The sequence below is a fragment of the Haemorhous mexicanus genome, chromosome Z, assembly GCF_027477595.1.
Source record: "Haemorhous mexicanus isolate bHaeMex1 chromosome Z, bHaeMex1.pri, whole genome shotgun sequence".
In the NCBI taxonomy this organism is placed as follows: Eukaryota; Metazoa; Chordata; class Aves; order Passeriformes; family Fringillidae; genus Haemorhous; species Haemorhous mexicanus.
The window spans coordinates 3,787,950-3,806,854 of record NC_082381.1 but is presented as its reverse complement, the minus strand read 5'-3'; the positions used below and the strand labels follow the sequence as shown (position 1 = coordinate 3,806,854).

The following is an 18,905-nucleotide window of genomic DNA, read 5'->3' as shown; positions in this document are numbered from 1 at the left end:
GACATGTTTCATTCACACAGCCAGCAAGAGATCAGGACAATATTCTTGGTTGTGCCTACACTTTGGCCTGTTTTGCTAGTAAATGAGTACAAACATTATCAAGAAAATGCAAATTTTTCTTCAACACTCTATGCTCCTGTTCTACCAAACACATAAAGCAGCTTTTCTTATCCTCTCCCTCAGGTACTCTTTTTAAAAATCAGTTGTATGCACTAGTTCTCATTAACTTGCTGGAAACAGTTGCACATAAAAGCTTCCCCAAAATCCCCCAGAGCTGCGGCAGTTCTACTGGGAAACAGCACAGCAGCAGCTCCAGGGTTCAGGAGCAGACACTCACTGCTTTGGAGTTTGAACTTACTTGCAAAGGGAAAATCACTATTTTAGCACTCAGTAAAAGATCAAGTTAGACAGTCAAATCCTTTCATGAGAAAATGTAGAAAGAAAGAAGCTTTCCCTGATTCCTGGGACCAACTGCCGAATTTCTAGATGGCCTTCCAAGAAGATCTTCCAGTCTACATTTTCAAAGCTGTCTTGTTTGTCCCAGCAAATTGAGGAAATGACAGACTGTTGCCACCGACTCTCCCGTGGTGGAAACAGAATCCCTTACAGTTCCCTTGCAAATGCTGCCCCTGTGGCTATAGTTACCCCCTTTTTAGCTGAACCTGTTGACAGGAGCTTTACCAAACCAGTGGCATCCTAATGCTTTTTCTGTTTCTAAATCAGAACTTCAGTCACTAAGAAAGAGCAGGAAAACATACAAAAGACAAGTCAGGTTACACCCAGGGGAAACCTCTACTTACGTGCCAGGTAGTCAAATAAGAGCCAGAATAATAAACTGTAAATGCAGCAATAAAAGAACCAATCAGTTCTTCCATTGTTATAGTAATACTCTGCAGTTTGCAGGCTGTGCTCCAACAGTAGAAAAAGTAAGGTTCTTGTCAGTCAGTGCACAAGTGTCCACTGTCCACTGACAAATGCCTCTAGCAGGAGGATGCTGCTGCTCTGAGCAAGCTCTAGGGCTGCTCTGACACTCAGGCCTTCCATGCACCAAGACAACCTTCTCATGTCACCACGACAAGGTGGCAACCATGCCCTGACATCACAAAGCAAACGCTCTACGCTGGTCAGTGAATTTATGCCAGGCAATAACAACCTTCCCTACAGCAAACAAAACAGCCTGGGAAGTTGTCCACTGTCAATAAGCAGAACAAATTCCCCTTATGGGTTCAAGGGATCCAAAAGTAACTCCAAGAGTTCACAAAGCACCTACAGCCTGTACCCCAACTGAGCACTCAGATGGGACCCAAGCCAAGGAAACCAGACCAAGAAAATGGCCCAAAGCATTGCACAGAACCAGGAGAGAAGGCACTCTTGGCATAACAGCTGAAATCATTCCTAAAAAATCTTCCCATATATTTGCACATTCATTGGACATGCCTAGGGCTCTGGTGCATGTACATCTCTGCCTTTATTCCCCTTTGGAAGCAGTCGAACTGGCAGCATCTTCCCACCAGCAGCAGCTGCTCCAGGCTGAGAAGGCACTCTTGGCATAACAGCTGAAATCATTCATAAAAAATCTTCCCATATATTTGCACATTCATTGGACATGCCTACGGCTCTGGTGCATATACATCTCTGCCTTTATTCCCCTTTGGAAGCAGTCGAACTGGCAGCATCTTCCCGCCAGCAGCAGCTGCTCCAGGCTGGGAACGTGACTGGCAGTGCTGATTTCCAGAGGCTTCTGTGTCCCAGGGAAAGCCAAGACAGGAGAGGGTTGAACCGTGCTGGCCTGGCTGCTGCTCTGGGCCAGAGAGCCCTGGCTGGGCAGGGCATGGTGCCCACTGCGCTGCAGGCTCTTTCTCCTGCCAGAGCTGGGCACACCTGGGAACAAGGCATGACAACTTGTGGGGTTTGTGGGGCTGCACTGCTCTGCACACACCCAGGCCACCTTGGCTCCCAAAAATGTGAACCAGAGGAAAACAGCTGAAAATGTTTCATTTTGACCTTTCTGAACCTGCTACCAGAAGTTGCCAAAATGAAAGTTACCAAGCAGGGCCCCATCCCTGCTGCCAGCTCAGGGTTAGAAAGGAGACAATACTGTATTTTAGTACTCGGTGCATAGGGAATCACTTCTCTAACACTTGCACACCCAGCAATCTCACTTACTAGTTTGGATCCATGGAATTAAGACATATTCAATACTTTGATGAAACACACAGGCTAAACATTACCCCAACTTATCTGATGTATTTAAATCACTTCTCAGAATTTACTGACATCAGAGTAGGAGCGTACTGTAGCTCCCTGGTGTTCACTGTCACTGGTTCAGGAGGAGACCCATGCACAGAAGAACCTAAGACACGCCTGCAAAGCAAATAATACATACCAACCCCTGGATTCCCAAAAATCTGCTGAGCAGGAGAAGGAGATGGACCATGGTACTCTGCAGCAGGGGCAGGTGGGCAGTACACTTGCAGGAAATCCCCTGGATCAAAACAGTGTGCATCTCATCCTTCTCACCCCTCCACCCCAGAACCAGGCCTTATATCTCCTGCTCAGGAGTAGAACTTTCCCACTTACAGCATCAGCTCACACATGGCCAGCGGGTGAGATGAGGCCATGAAGGCTCACCATATCGACTCCCTGCCCCCAAGGGCTCCATTATTCATTGTTCCCCTTTCAAAACTTGACTGCCCACTGATGGACCAATACATTGCTTCTCTTTAAGGCTGTCCTGGCTATATGGTGCTTGTATCCCCAGTCATCTGTTCTGGTTTTGCTGAATAATAAGTGTTGCACCTTTAACACTTGTTCCAAGAGTGAAGGGGGAGAGAAGAAGCATGGAGTTTCTTTTCAGAAACTGCACTCACTCCTCCACATTCCTGCTCCTGGACTGTGATGTCTGCAAATGGACAGATAGCAGGACAGAGCCCTCGTTTGCTTTTAGTTAGTTTTAGCTAGCTGAGGCAAAGAAGTTCACTGGACTGTGGGGTTTTTTCCCTTTTTCTTTGGACCTGTTTAGACCTTCTCCAGACTGAACACCACAAGAGCACCAGCAGCTCACACCTGTGACCCGCCGGGCCGGGCCTGGGCCGCGGCATTTCCAGCACTGCAGGATTGATAAGGGACTGGGTGAGTTGAGCTACATCCACGGACTTTCTGAGTTTGTCCCTCTTTTGGAGCGGCAAGAGGTTTTATTGTTCAATATTGTTTAGGTTTTATTGCTTAATCAACAGTTTTTTCCACTTTTAGCCAAGGAGGTATTTTTCCCAAACTGCTTGAGAGAGCGGCCAATTGAATGTGCTTTCTAGAGGAACCCCTTTGGGGCTTCTCTCCCAAATTTGCCCTCAATCAGGACAAAGGGTCAAGTTCCCACATGTTAAACCAGATACTTTTCTTCATTGCCTTGTCAGCCTGCTCAAATATGGATCAAATATGGCAGGGCCTTGGACATAGTTGTTTGACAAATACTCCATTCCTCAAATTCTCCTTTACTAGTCAAGAGCATCCTCAAAACACTTTCTTCCCTTGAATGCATTTCATCTGCCTTCTTAGAATGCCCTTTCTCTTTGTTCTCAAGGTTAAGATAGCCACTTGCACACATTTGGCACTGAATGGGGGAATATAGGGTTCAGTACCGCCTGTTAAAGCTAAAAGAATTCACAAGATTAAGCCCCATTTGTTACACTTAAACATTTTCCCAACGCCTCTCCGTCCTTTTCTGGGAATACAACACAAAAGCATTTTGCCAAAAAAATCCTGCCAAGTGCTATTGATGAGTGAAGACACATTACAACTTTCCTTCTGAAATTAATGAAGAAAACACAGATTCCGTACTGAAATTATTCTGCACTCACTTCCAAATCAGTTCACTACTCAAGCAAAACCCTCAGGCACATCCCCGATTCCCTCTCTCCCAGCAGCTCAGAGCTGCATTGCACAGCGCTTGGCGTGCGCCAGACAGCACAAAGCAGGCTAGCCCGGTGGCCCTGAATATTTCTGCAAAATCCTCTGCATCTCACCCCTTTGCTCTGGCTCAGTGCAGAACTGCAGGATTGCAGGCACTTCCTCCCAGAGCTGCGTGAGGCACTGGCTCCTGCAGATGTGACCTGCCAAGCTGTCACTGCCTCCCACCAGCTTCGCTTCCCCTGGGAGAAGTGCTGTGCCTGAAGGAGGCTGCCCTGTGCTCCAGCCTGCCGAGCAGCCTGGCTCCCTCCCCCGGTGCCCAGAGTGCTGCGCACACTGCTGACCTTTCCCAGTACTTACAGGGCAGCTGGCAGAAGAGGAGGAATCCTCAGCCGACCAGCGGCCCTGGGCTGCCCTTCGCCTTGCTCTGCTCCTGGGCACACTCCAGACCAATGCCTCCAGTCTGGGCTGTGCCCAGCACGGCTGCGCTTCCCCTCGGGAGCAGCCAGCTGCCAGCTGGGCTCTGAGAGCCGAGGATTCGCCCGCTCCCAGGAAGAGGCACCCAGGGCCCGGCTGCTGCCCTTTGCAGCTACCTGGGCCTCCTTCCAGCCTGCCTCTGCCGAGGCTCAGGCTGCTCCGGCCTCTGCCGGGGCTCTGCTGGGGCTCCGCAAGGCCGGGCCCACTCGCACCTCACAGGCGCTGCTGACAGCTCTGCACCACAGGAGACCTTCCCGAGCACCCTTCCCTGATCTTTCTGCTTTCTCACTTGAGTAAGGCTCTCCTTCTGCCAAAGACATTGCACTTAGGGATCCAAATCCAAGTGGCAAGAATCCACCAAATGCTCTTGAGTCACGACTGAAGGCCTGTATCTGCACAGGACGTCTTGGCTGCCCCTCTCCTCCTTTGGTCTTCCTGCAAATGCCATTGCCTTTTCTGCCTCAACTAGAAATGCCACGCTTGGGCAAATATTGGCCAGTGGGCCATATTCCAAAGAGGCCATAAATTTCTGTTTGCATCTTTAAGAAAAAACTGACAATTCAGAAGGAAATGTTTAGCTTTCTCACAGGGTCAGAAGGAGAGGAATCTTCTCAAGGAGTTGAGACTTTCAGAAGTCTTATTTATTTGCAGTCCTACTCTACAATCCTACTCTAAACTGGTATTGGAGAAAATGGTCTCCTGAATGGTTTGCACTCCATCTTGTCTCCTCCTCCTTCCACTTCTTCAGTGGCAGGATCAGTGGCATCAGGCTGGATGCAAGCTTGGCTTATGTTACAAATTGATGCTGCACAAAGGGAAAAAAAATCAAATAAAAGCAATGGATTGTGATGAAAGGGATGACAGGCTCTGCCTTGGTATTTAAAAATATAAAGAGGGGGAGGTGGGGTGTCCTCATGAGCTAAACCCTTATATGTCCTCAGTTTTTAAATTGCAATGAGACAGGAAAAACTGTGTGTGAAAGGCAGTATTATTTCGACAGAAAGAATAAAACCTCCTGCAATGGTAAAGGACTTACTGACGGCAGAATGGAAAGGACCACTGGACTTGTTGACATGAGAAGAGGCTATGCCTGCATCTCCACAGGCCATCATGGGAAGCGGATGCTGTCGTGGTCTTTGTGTGGCCTTCTGCCGCAGGGTCCTGAATCAATGTGTATATTGTTAATTTATTATAAGCCTATGTTACAGTTTTTGAAAAGTTCTTCTAGTTACTATTGTTGTCACTGTTATTAATGTCTTAGGAGTTGTTTAGGTTTTTCCTAATAGGTTTTTGTTGCTTTAGAAAAAAAGAGGGGGGAGATGTAGGGTAGGGGGTTTAAATGATTAGAGTGGTTAAGGCTGATGCCACCCAGAATTCCCATGGGAAAGGCACAGCTGTGGGCTGGACAGGCAGAAATCGCTTGGGGGGCGAGAGGTGGTTAGGAGTGAGGAGAGAGTCAGCGGAGTGACAGCTGGAAGTGGGATTGTGATTGGCTGGAGGAGCGCGTGGACAGCGTTTGAGCAGGAGCTGATTGGATGGTAGGACGTGCAGACAGCAGCACTGCAGCTGAGCCAGCCAATGGGTGCCTTCTTTCTGTTCAGTTCTGTTAGGTCTGAGTTTGGTTTCAGTTGTGTCAGGTTGAGAATAAAGGCGTGAAAAGGGTGCGATTTTTACAATAAAGGGATCTCCTTTGCATGCATGAGGGGCTCCGAGTCGCTTTGTTCCCCACTGCTGCATGCAAATTTGCCTTTTGGGAGTGCTAATTCAATAAACAGTCACAACACATAAAAAAAGCATGGGTCATAATTCTCAAAAATCTAGAATTGTCTCAAGGTATTTTGTTTTGTTTGACAGAATACCTTATGTGTGGGGTAGAGAGTTATATTTTACAGGCTGCCTTAAAAGAAGAGATACTGCAACACCACAAAATCAGATCAACCAAAGCACTCCTAATCAATTAGTAAGAATTAACAGTCTGAACTTATATTTGCTATCTCAAGGCTTTGTACATACATCCATCCACACAATACCACTGTGCTTAACTACACTGACACACAGGTTTGCAAAATTATAATTTTCCCAAATATATTGGAGAATGGTGGAGCAAAATAAAACGTTGATTGCAGTGTCTAAAGATAGTGCATGTAGTTAAATATTCCTTTTGTGTTCACAGCTTTAAATTATAATGAATAGCAATTTTTAAAAATAAAGGCACTAAAGGTATTATAAATAAAGATACTAGAGGTTCCCATGAACTCCGTAGATCTTAGAGAGGTGTTTAAAGGCTAGGTCTGTAGAAAGAGAGGTGTTTCATTAGCAGATTTCAGTTGCAGAGTTTTCTGACTATTTGCCACTTCTCACTTCTGTTTATAAAATGTCTATAAAATGTCAAATATATAAAATATAAAATTTCTGTAAAATAATTTTCATGCTGAAAATCACTGACAACTACCTTCCATATTTATTCATGGCTAAGCACTCATGCCAACTCATGACAATATTGAAGTCAATACTTTCTGATTTTTGAACCAAAATATGACCATGGCTTTTAACACTGGGGTTTTGCAGCTAAGCATGGAGATGCAGTAATCACAGAACTGAGATAATTTGAGATTACAGAAAGAATAAAAACTATGCATGGGAAGGTAATAACAGGAATTTCCAACTAACAAAAAATGGTTTGTCCTGCAGCCTTGAGGTCATGTTCTTATACCCTTCCCAAAAGAAAACCCATTCATTGAAGATGCATCATCATCTCAAAAACATGTTTAAATTAATTGGAACTGTTGATTAGCCCATGTCAATTAGCACCTTCCTATTTATTTTCGCTGACTAACTCTGACTCAATTTCAAATCAAAAGTCTTCAAGGAACAAATATACCATGCAGAGGAAACCCCAAGGCACCGGCTTCTATACATAGTTTTGCCAATCCCTGTGTGACAGCCTCCTGCTAGCTTCCTGCATCAGACACAAGGCAACTTCGCTGCCACGCAGACTTTAATATTGGTGACATTTGAAAAAATCCCAAGACGCTGCTTGTTTTAAAAGTCCTAAAAAGAGCATTCTAAGCTCCTGAAAGCAAACACAGAGGCACTAATTTGGTTAGGAGAGAAGGTGTTTGTGCAGTTGGATAACAGCTTGCATGCTGACATGCTTGGGGGGATTTACATGTTTGCACTCACCTTGTTTGAGGCAATGAGCACAACGTCACCAGTGCATACCCGACACCATGGTTCAAGACTATATGCCTTGAAGGTGCGATGCTTTATTTGTAATCAAAGGGGAAATGTGTCTAAACTTATTAGGATAAACACTTTGCAAATAGACTGATCTAGAAATGTTGCAATTTTTAAGGATAAAATCCCAAAGTTATAAGGAAAATGCACAGAATTCACAGAATTCACAGAATTACTAGGTTGGAAGAGACCTTAAAGATCATCGAGTCCAACCCATGCCCTAACACCTCAACTAAACCATGGCACTGAGTGCCACATCCAGTCTTGTTTTAAACACATGCAGGGATGGTGACTCCTGCACCTCCCTGGGCAGACTAATCCAGAACTTTATCACCCTTTCTGTAAAAGCCTTTTTCCTAATATCCAACCTATATTTCCCTTGACGCATCTTGAGATGCAAACACATGAGCTTTTCATTGCTTTACAGAATTTCCTTTGACACGATTTGATTTTTCTGAAGCTTGACTTGTACATTCTAAGGCTCTTGTTAAATTTATTTCAAAGGTATTTCAAAGGTATTTCAGACAGCAGGAGTAGCAGTAACATTTTGCATTTCATTTCAAAGATGCTTGTTGGTTTCTTTTGTAGATTACCTCCTAGGCTACTCATTTCCTTAGAATAGGATTTAATTTATACAGAGATATGTTATTGTTTTAATCTACAACTGTTACTCAAAAGTGAGTTTTGCAAAATGAATTCTCATAGAAGTGCTGATTTGACAATCTTAAGTTTTGCAAAATGAATGGTCATAGAAGTGCTGATTTGACAATCTTAAGTGCTGATTTGACAATCTTAAGCAGCATTTAAAAGAGATAGCTGTCTATTCTAATAGATGTGGAATAGAAACCCCATCATCTGTGACTTCCTTTCTCAGTTCAAAAGAAAAAGAGTGAAGAAATAACTGGGCTTTAGCTGTGTGTCTGGATATGAAGCCTCATGAGATTTTTGAATGGCTCTACATGAGTTTTTCAAGTTTTCTCTAAGCCTCCAGGCTCCCCAGCCCCCGGACCACCACTGGCCAGTTTTGTTAGTTTTGCATGGCTTAATTTTTGGAGAGGAGGAAAGAAGGCAGCCACCAAAGTGGCATTTCTCTGAGGAGCTGCTATAAGCTTTCTCCATGCAGGCAAAACCAATCACTGACTGGCTCTGAAAATAGGCCCTTAGCAAAAAATTGCTTAGCCAATTAGAAAAGCTGGTGACGCCTCTGGGACAACATATCCAAGAGAGGAAAAAAGGTGCAGGAAGCTTTCTTTCTTTCTTTCTGCCTTCCGAGGGGAGCTGCAGGGACTGCTGAGCCCCTTCCCGGCAGGGTCGGGGGCTCTTTCCCATCAGAGCTGCCGGGCTCATCCCAGCTGCAGCCAAAGCCAGGAGTGAATGATTTTTTTGTGGGTACATTGACTTTTGGCCAGCATTAACCCCCAACACCAGTGCAAGAGCCCACAAAGTGCAGTGGAGGGAGCAGCTGGCCAAACTCAGGCTGTGGAATCTGGGAGACTGCACGTTGTCCTAATGCAAATCCTCTGTGGGCGTCAGACTGAAAGGCAGGACAGTTCACAAGAAATGCTTGACTAGATGCCTGGAACGATCAATTTCTTTGAAATTACAGGCATCACTTTTCCTGCTTATTAATGTCATCATCTCCAAAATTTAACTTTTCAGAGGGTGACCATGTTTTCTTCTAGATCAGAGATGAGGAATCAGTTTCAAACACAAAAAACACTCCCCAAAGCCCTGCTAAACACACTTCATCCCCCATTCAGAAAATGAAGTTTTTTCTTCAAAAGAAAGGAACTGAAAGCTCTAGCAATCCAGTTCCCACCAAAGAGTTTACAAGCCATTTTATTCTCTGCTTTCTGTGTCCTACTTTGTAGCAAATGTGGTAGCTCCAAGCACAGTGACATGGTGACAGAACAGTCACTCATGAGGAACAACACAGCTTGGTGCTCCAGCCTGAAAGCTGGAACTTGGAGCCCACAAAACCCTGCTTTGAGGTGCAACTGATAGCAACCAGGGAATGCAGCCAGGGGTGACTGCTGGGGTCAGAGAAGGGCTCAAGGCATTGCACAGAACCAGGAGAAAAGGCAGTATTGGTTTAACAGCTGTAATGATTCCTAACAAATCCTCCCACATTTTCGCATATTTATTGGACATTCCCAGGACTCCTGTTCATGTTAGTCTGCACCTCTGCCCCTCTGGAAGCAGTCGAACTTGCAGCATCTGCCCGCCAGCAGCAGCCGCTCCAGGCTGGGAACGTGACTGGCAGTGCTGATTTCCAGAGGCTTCTGTGTCCCAGGGGAAGCTAAGGCAGGAGCGGGTTGAACGGTGCTGGTGCTGCTGCTGCTCTGGACCAGAGAGCCCTGGCTGGGCAGGGCACTCTAGTAAATCAAGGCAACCCCGACGAGGGGGAGAAATGATGCATCTGACTCCATTGATATCAGAAGGCTAATTCATTACTTTCTTATACTAAAAAGCAATGTCTGCCAGTAGTCCCAGACATGTGTGCCAAGGTGTGAGGGAATGAAGGTGTGCCATGACATCCCATTGTGATGTCACTGGATGGTGGAGGATAACATCGCTGGGTGGTGGATCATGATGTCACACGGGAGTGGTTTGTGACCTTGTACTCCTTTCTGTTTATATTCAGGTGCTAGATGTCCCCCTGTGGCATCCACCATTGCATGGTGGATTGTGACATCACTGGGGGATAGATATGAAGTCTCATGCTTCACTATTTGAATTTTGGTGCCAGCCGAGCTTGGGTTCAGACTGGCTTGATCCTTGACTCCTGCCAAGCGTGCCTGGTCCTCATCTCTCCCCTCCTGCTGCAACAGGCAGACATGGCCACAGAGACAGAGTGGAGTTTCCCCATCTGTCAGAACACTCAGAATGACGTGGCTTCTGCTCTGCCCTATCACCACCGGCTCTGCCTAGGCTGTATCCTGCGGTGGGCAAAAAGAAATCCAGCGTGCCCTCTCTGCAGCAGTCCACTAGAGACTGTCAGATTTTCTGAGCAGGGTGGACAGGATTACATACAATTTGCCATATGCTATCCTGAAGAGTCACCAGAGACCAACAGACAGGCAGGGAGAGCTCCTGGAGAGTTGCTACAGACCAACAGACAGGCAGGGAGAGCTCCCCTCCACCTTGCTGAAAATAGCCTCCATGGCCTTTTCATGTCTCCTCCATAGCCCTCATGGCCATTTCATGTCTCCTCCATCTTCCCCACAGGGAGCACTGTCCCGAGCTGAGCAGAGGGATGCAGAGCCAGAGCCTGTAGATAGCCTTCTGCCCCAGGTGTGGGCAGGACTGGTCCAACAACAACAGCACCTTCTGGATTCAGTGCAGCCCTGGCTTTGCCAGAGGCTGGCAGAAATCTATGGGGACCAGAGGTGGAGGGCAGAGGCTGCAGAGGCCTCCATCCTGCACAGCCTTTGTGCCCATGGTCCAAATGCAGAGGCCTTGGTGGAGGTGCTGCAGCCTCTCCTCAGCGGGCACACAGCACCACTGGTCCATGGCATCATCAGTGCCATTGTGAACCAGGGCAGCGAGGAGGCCCAGAGGCTGCTCACACCAGAGAGGACAACAGGCCTGTGGCCAGCACCAGCTCCAGCAGCTCCAACTGCACTAGCTTGCAGAAGAGAACTCCTGCCCCCGGCCCCGCAAGCTTCAACATGGAGGAGGAAGCTGGAATGTCACAGGCCAGCCTCCGAGGGAGTCACGGCTGTCCCCAACCTGTGCCTGACCCAGTAGAGTGGGACCAGCCCCAGGAGGACCCAGAGCAACCAGCTGTGGCAGTCCATCTGCCCAGGGCAGCATCTGCAGCCCCTCTGCTCCTGGCCAGGCCAGGAACTACTCTCTCAGGGATTCCCAGCATGCCCAAAAGAGGAGAGCCTCCAGATCCCAGGATTCTCCTTAGCCCAGCAAGAGGCTGCTTTGATGGTGGCACTAGCAAGATTCCAGGAACTCTTTAGCCAAGGAAAAGTAAATAAATTCTTTTTCTCTGACAAAGTTCCTGCTTCCTCCTGCTTCTAATGCCTTTGCCTGACCCCCACACCCCACCATCAGCTGAGAGCCTCTGGAGCCCCAGGACCATTTTGGCAACACCTCCTCACACAGGAAATCTTGCTGCAGCTGTGATGGTGGAAGAGCTTCTGAGAAAGCGGGTGCTGTGCACCACATGGTTATCCTGGAAGATGTGTCAGAGCTGTCTGCTGACTTACCTGGATTTCCATAAGGCTTTTGACACAGCTCCCCTCCAAGATCCCTCCCGTCAATGAGAGAGAAATGGATTAGGACAAAGCAGAAATCAAACTAAGGAGATCTATAAGCAGAAACCCTCCTTAAAATAAGGAATCAAAATTCATTCTGAAAAGCAGGACCAGCCCAGGAGCAGCTGTAACCATGGAGACAGGCCTGGAAAGGTCACCAGAAGCCACCAGCTAGGCAGGGACAGCTGGCAATGCCCTGAAATAGTTTCAGAGAGCTCAGTGTCTTCAGTTAGTCTGTTTGTGGGTTCTTTGGTTGGTTCGCTGGTTATTTGGTCATTTAGTTATGTCTGGACTGGCTTATTCCAGATGATTTTCATTTTCATTAGGATTTGTTAACTACTGACATTCTGCTTCAGATGTGTAAAATAAACACTTTCATTAATATTTTCCTCAAAACAGTCATTTTTATCTTCTTTCTAATTCAATGTCTAAATGTTCATTTTAAAAGATATAATCTCTCAACTACTGCTGAAGAGAGCAGAGGTTTTTTCATTAGAAAACAGCTAATGACACTCCCTGGTGAATAATTTTCAAATGTTATATACACTCACAACAAAGAAATCTATTATTATATTGCAACCAGTTCTAGCATCTGTGACTTTGCTGTTTTTAAATCTTAAGGATTTAATTCCAGTATATTTTAAATTGGCAAGTCAATGTGATCAGAGAGTAATTTTTGCCCTCTGTCCTGTCACTGTAAGGTTAGCAACCTTTCTCTTTTAAGGTTTTTTCTTTCTCTGTGGTTTTCTTTGCCTTTTCTTGAAGGACTTTCCAAATGAGACTCCACACTGCTTTTCCATGAGAATCTCATTGCAGCTCTACATTCACTATTTCAGCAGCACTGCGTCATACTTTGAACATTAATAGTGACCACTCTCATTACTTCTCACACATTTTTATTTTGGTTCATAAATACTGTTTTTCCTGTTGTATTTTTCTACTCCCCTAATTAACATCAAATTCACTTTGTAAAGTGATCACATATTTGAAATCTGTGTTCACATTCACTGCACTGAAGGTCCATCATTCTTCCTGCTTTCTGTTTAATAGCTATTTGTTATGTTGATTTCAGAGATCGAAAGGTTGCATTAAAAAAAAAAAAACAAACCAGCAGGCAAAACTCTAGGTACCTGCAGAACAATTTTGTCATTACTGCAGGTATTCAGAAACTGAAAGGAAAAAGCCAAATTTAGTTCTCAGTGCAGTACTTGTGACCAACTGGTAGCTCTAACCCCCAAGATTCAGTTAAGTAAACAAATGTGAGCTACATGTTGATGGACCAGAAGATAACTCTGTTACTGTAAAATGCTAAAAAGCTGATGTCATTTTGTTCTGGTTTGAAAGCAAAACCAGTGAAAGACTCCAACTCAAAAATACAATTTATTAGGAAAAGGGGGAAAAAAATACACGAAATAATACAAAAGAAAAACCACTGACAGAATCAGAATACAACCTGACACTCTGCTAGTTTTGGTGGTGGTAGCAGTCCAGATGAGATGGTCTTGTTGAAGTGGTGATCCCGTAGAAAAGATCTGGTAGCTCTTGTGGTTCTGGAAACCAGTGGGTTAAGGGCAGCTTGTTCTGTCCCAAACCCCAGGTTATATCCAGGAGGGGATGCTTAGCTCCTCTCCCCTGGGCAGAGCATCTCACAATGGGCTGATATCATTGAGTCATGCGGTGGGTCCCTAATTGCCAAGGAGCATCCTCCTGCAAGCCTGACTCCCTACATTGAGTTCCTTTACTCTTGTGGGTAGTTAAGGACTCCAAAGGGCAGTCTAGGGGAATGGAACTGGCTGCTGTTAGACCAGACTTAGCAGAGTCTGCCGCTGTGCTAGGAACACTCAAACTGAAGTCGTGAACTGGAATCACATAATGAGGTGGGAAAGGACCTCACGAAGTCTTTATCCCAGCCTCCTCCTCAACACTGCATCAGCCATGACAGATTGCTCAGGGCTTTGTCCAATTTCTTTTGAAAACACAAAGCAGGGAGAATGCACAGCCTCTCTAGGTCTGCACAGGAACTCCCAGAATCTGGTTAGCTGCCGAAAATGTCTGGCCTGCTGAACACTAGTTTCCCATCTTAAAATAGAAACACAAACCAAAACCAACAAAACCACAGCCAACCTCCAAACCAAACCAATACTCTGATTGAATAGTGGCATTACAAAAAAAATTTACTAGTATTTTCTATGAAGAGTTATCACCACATGATCGACCTTTTTACCGGATGAAGAGCTGTTTGCACAACTGGTGGGCTGATACAATGCTTATTCTTCAAAAATCAATGGCCTATGGAACTGCACAATGCTTAATCTGGGACCATGTTGAACTTTAAACAAAAAGAACAGGAGAGTAAACCTGAAGTAAGCCCAGTTATGCCAACTTTTCTGCTACTTTGGAAAGAAGTACCTGATTTTTGGGTGGTCAGTTATGACTTGGGGGTCACTGACCATTAGGGACCAACAAAGAGACCCTTGGGACGGAAGATCACATGGACAGAGTGGAGGAATCACATTAATGATTTGGGAAAAATGATTATGAGATGTATGTTTATTCCAGGAAAATCAATGATTATGTACGTAAAATGTAATATAGTAACTGCTGTTTGCACAGAATTGGGATGAATTTCACTGGACAGAGCCATGAATGGGATGTCCAGCTTGTCATGAACACTTATGTGGCAAGGCACAACACAGAGCTCTCAAATAACATTACCACAGGTCCTTTCATTCCATTTGGGTATTGAAGAACTCTTTAAAGCACCAAAGCTACAGAAAAGAGGTGGAAAAATTGGCATCATGCTACTGCTGCTATCCTCCTGGAGGAAAATCTCTTGGGTTTCTTAAGGTTGTAGCTTTCCAAAAGCTAGGGGAAAAAAACCTACTGCTCAGTAGCCCAGTTGTGAATGGTTTCCTGACTAGGCAGAGCTGGGGTGTTAACAATGGACTCCGTCCTTGGTTCAAATCACCTGCCCTCACCTGCAGACAAAAGCACCACCAGCAGCAGAAGCTACATCAGCCAATTTTCTCAAAAAGCTGTGTTAAATTTGGGAGACAAAAGGAAAACACGTCAGACACTGTGGATTAATGACAAGACTCTGAGAAACAGTTCCAAAGCAAAGGGCAGCAGCTTCTCTCTGGGACACTCCTTGTGCCCCAAGGCAGCCGGGCTTCCCTGGCTGCCCAGGACCCTGCGCTCTGTGGGCTCTGCAGAGCTGCACAGCAGGGAGGCAGCTTCAGGCACCTCAGCCCCTGGACAGCAGTGGCTTCTTGCTCTGGAGGGCTGCCAGCGGGCAAATGCAGGGTGCTGGCCTTCTGCTCTTGGCCCTAGCCTGGCCGTGCAGGGCTAATCCTGTTCCCTGTCTCAAATGTGCTAAAGACAGACTTGTTTGTTTCCAGCTCTGCAGAGCATTGATTTGCACCACCAAATACTGAAGGACTAAGGCCTGAACAACAGACCCTGACTGAAGCCTCAACAACAGGATCTGAGTCAAAGCTGCTCTCTAGATGACCTCTCCAACCAAATGTTCTACGTATCATGAGGAAACCGGACAAGGCCACACCTGGCCTTGGTTCCTCCTAGAGCCCTGGGCAAGCTCAGGGAGAAAACAAAGAGAAGAAAAAAACCAGATGTCCCTCCCAGCAGGAGCTCTGGCACATTGCTCGTCCAGCACTACCAAAGCTGGGCTACTCTCACAGTGCAGTTGGAAGCCTTGAGGCTGGCAAAGGTGGAGGCACCACAGGATTTCCTAGTTCCCGGCCATGGCTCTGCAGGCCTTGACTGGGACAGCTTCCCCCAGCTGATGTGCAGTTCTGGATGAAGGGGAAAGGATTGAGGTATCTGGTGATGTATCCTTCTTAATCACTAGAGGCAACCTTTTGGCATAATGCTGAGGTGCATTGCTTAGCTTATCCTTTCCTGACTCTTTTTTGCACTTTTGCATTACAGTAAATTACACTGTTCCTTCTGCTGTTGTCTGTGTCTGCATCTCTGACCCCCCCCACCATCAAAACAAACACACAGCCACTTTAGCACAAGTGCTGCCTCTCCACCAGCCCATCTCTTGGCCAACACCCCTGGTGGCCATCTCCACAAATGAAATTCCTACTCTGCAACTTCTTTTGCTGCAGGCAGGTGAGAAAAGGAGCCACTCCCAGCTCTGGACACTTCCAGTAATCAATTGCTTTCAGCAGTCACAACCCTGAAATATCAACCTCCTGCCTTAACCTGCCACTGGGAGCTCCCACCAAGAGGCCTTTTTTCCAAGGATACCCACAGAAGAGCTTGAGGAGGGAGCAGTTTGAAACTCAACTGCTTCAATTTAAACCTGTCTTTACCAAATGAGCACCCACCAACGTGTCCCAAAGGGAAAGCAGGCAGGAAAGAGAAGCTCCCCTCCCACAACAGAAACCTCTGTGCTTTCTTCTGTTCCAGCTGGAGAGTGGACGCCATGGGCTACACCACAGTTTGGGAAGGAGCCCTGGGAATTGGTCTGATCTGGGAGGGCAGCAAAAGGAAATTCCCTTACAAGTAGGAAAAGATTCTCTGGAAGCAATAGATGATGACAATATTTCTGCAGAAAAGGAGAAAAAAAAAAAAAAAAAAAAAAAGAAAGAATAATTGAAGCATTTCCAAAAGTCCCCAGACTGAAATTTGTTTGCCAGCACAACAACCCCAAAGTCTCTGTGGTGTGTCAGGAAGCTCAGCAATGAACCTGCAAGGCTTGGATAAACATAATTGGTGTCTGTCCCCCAGAGCACAAGCAGCTCCCCAACAACACTTCTAGACTAAGGGACAAAGCTTCCCCCTTCAGCTCTCCACAGCAGCTCTAGGGAGTCTCTCTCCATTGCAAGATCTCCTTTGTCAGTCCACAGTGACAAGAGTTGGCTGTAGGAGGCAATTGCATGGAACTCTCCCCAGACTGGGGGAAGAAAAAGAAGCAGTGATTCCTGAGGAACGAAAAAGGCAGCACTGTTTGGGAAGACACTGGAGTGAGTTCGCTACAACTCTAGGCCAGAAATCCCTTGCATAAAGCAACATCCGTCCATGGGGCAGCACTTTGGCTTTGATATCAATGCTGACAAAACTGCTGCCCCTTCCTGCTGCTGCAGCTGACTCCAAATCACGAGAAATATGCCAACCCTGCCAAAGACAGGCAGACATGGTGAGATAAAACCAGCTAGTCTGCTGAAAAGGAGATCAAATGAATGTGCTCTAATCCCCCTTTTCATCCTTTCCCCAGCCAAGACAAAGCAATGTCCTTCCTCTCTGTCACCACTGGAACCCCAGGCAGTGTGGGGACAGAGCCTATCACTGCTCCCAGTCTCCTGCCCTGCCCTTCCCTGCTTGCCCTGCCCTCACCAAGTCCTGCCATTACCTACCCAGCCGTGCTGTGCCGTGTGGAGCCGAGCCCGGCCAGCCCCGGGGCCGCTCAGGGTGTGCACGGGCCTAAGCATAGCGCCCCCCTCAGGCCGCGCGCCGCCGGTGCCGCTGCGGCCGTTACGCTGCGGGCGTTGTGGCGGCAGTCGGCGATCGGCGCCATGGCGGAGCTACTTCTGCCCGCCGGGCTCAGCGCCAGCACCTTCCCCGCCAAGCTGTGGCGCCTGGCGAACAGACCCCACGTCCACTCCGTGCGCTGGGACAGCCGGGCCCAGGGCCTGCTCATCGACCGCTCCCTCTTCGAGGGAGAGCGGCTCAGCTCGAGCGACGCCCACGGGGCGGGCGCTGATGGGGCGGGGCAGGTACCGGACTCTTTCCAAGCCACTCAATTTGGCAGCTTTGTGCGGCAGCTCAACCTCTACGGCTTCCAAAAGGTGCTGGGCTGGTTTGGCTCAGATTAGCTGGCCGATACCGGGGGCTGGCTCCACTTCAGGAACCCCAACTTTCGGCGCGACCGCCCCGACCTCCTGCTCCGCATCAAGCGCCTGACCCGTGCCAACAGGCAGCGGCTGGCAGCGAGGCTGGAGGTGCGCAGCCGCCAGCCCAGCCGCTTCCAGCAGCTCCACAATGAGCGGGCGGCGCCCTCCTTCCCCACCAGGCAGCTGCCCAGAGCCGGTGAGACAGGGTGGGAGCTGCGGGCGGCGTGGGCTGTGGCCGTGGGCACTGCCCGGCGGGGCAGGAGCAGGCCCTGCCCGTGCTAGGGCTGCTCAGCACAGCTGCCCTGGGCGGCACAGGGGCTGTCCTTGGGCAAGGCAGCTCTGCTGGCAGGGCCCGGGAGCTGTGCCGCCTGTGCCGGGCTGCTGGGTCTGCGGGACGGTTCTGCTGCGGCTGCGCTCACCACAGCCTGGCTCGCTCGGCTGCAGCTGGCCCAGCCATGCGCTGTGGCTGGCCCTGCTCCTTGCCCTGCCCTGGGATGCTTGGGGAGCTCTCTGTGAGTGCATGAGCTGAGGGCTCAGTCCTGCTCACGCCCAGCTGGAGGGAGCCTCCTGTCCCTCTGGAGCAGTGGGGAAAAGACCTGGCAATTGGGTTTCTGGCAGCTGGCCCCTGCCAATGAGCAGCAGCAGGACAGGTTTCCCAGACAGTTGAACGAATAGGGGGGAGCTCAGTTGACAAGGAACTGCTAGCTGAATAGCCCCAGACCATGTTGGCTGGTTTTTTTCTTCTACTTTCTCATCCTGCTTGGGGGGATGGGAGCTTTTGTCTTGCCTGACAGTTGCTACCATGGGAAACACACCCAGAAACCAGTAGTGACCCAGTCTTCCCTTTGCTTCCTTTTTCCTTCCCTCCCTGCTACACAGTGCTCTCATACCAGGAACTCAGTGCTGGCTCACCTGAGGATTTTGAGCTGCCTCCAGGCCCTTCCAGGCTAAGTGCAGGTGGTCAGGACTCTGAGGTATTCCTAGCTGCTCCCAAGAAGGTGTTTGCCACATCTGGACTTCTTGGAGTTTCATCGGAGGAAGCAAGCACAGGCAAATTTCATCTAAACTGTGAGCTCATCATTCCTCTGATTCCCATGGAGCTTAAATGCCAACCTGAGCTCATCATTCCTCTGGTTCCTGTAGAACATCATAGCCATTC

General features: G+C 47.8%; 1 pseudogene; it reads right to left on the bottom strand.

The window, feature by feature from the left end:
* Positions 1-17,344, bottom strand: part of LOC132342041 (serine/threonine-protein kinase PAK 3-like) — a 56,486-nt pseudogene extending 39,142 nt beyond the window's left edge.
* Positions 17,345-18,905: the final 1,561 nt, after the last annotated feature.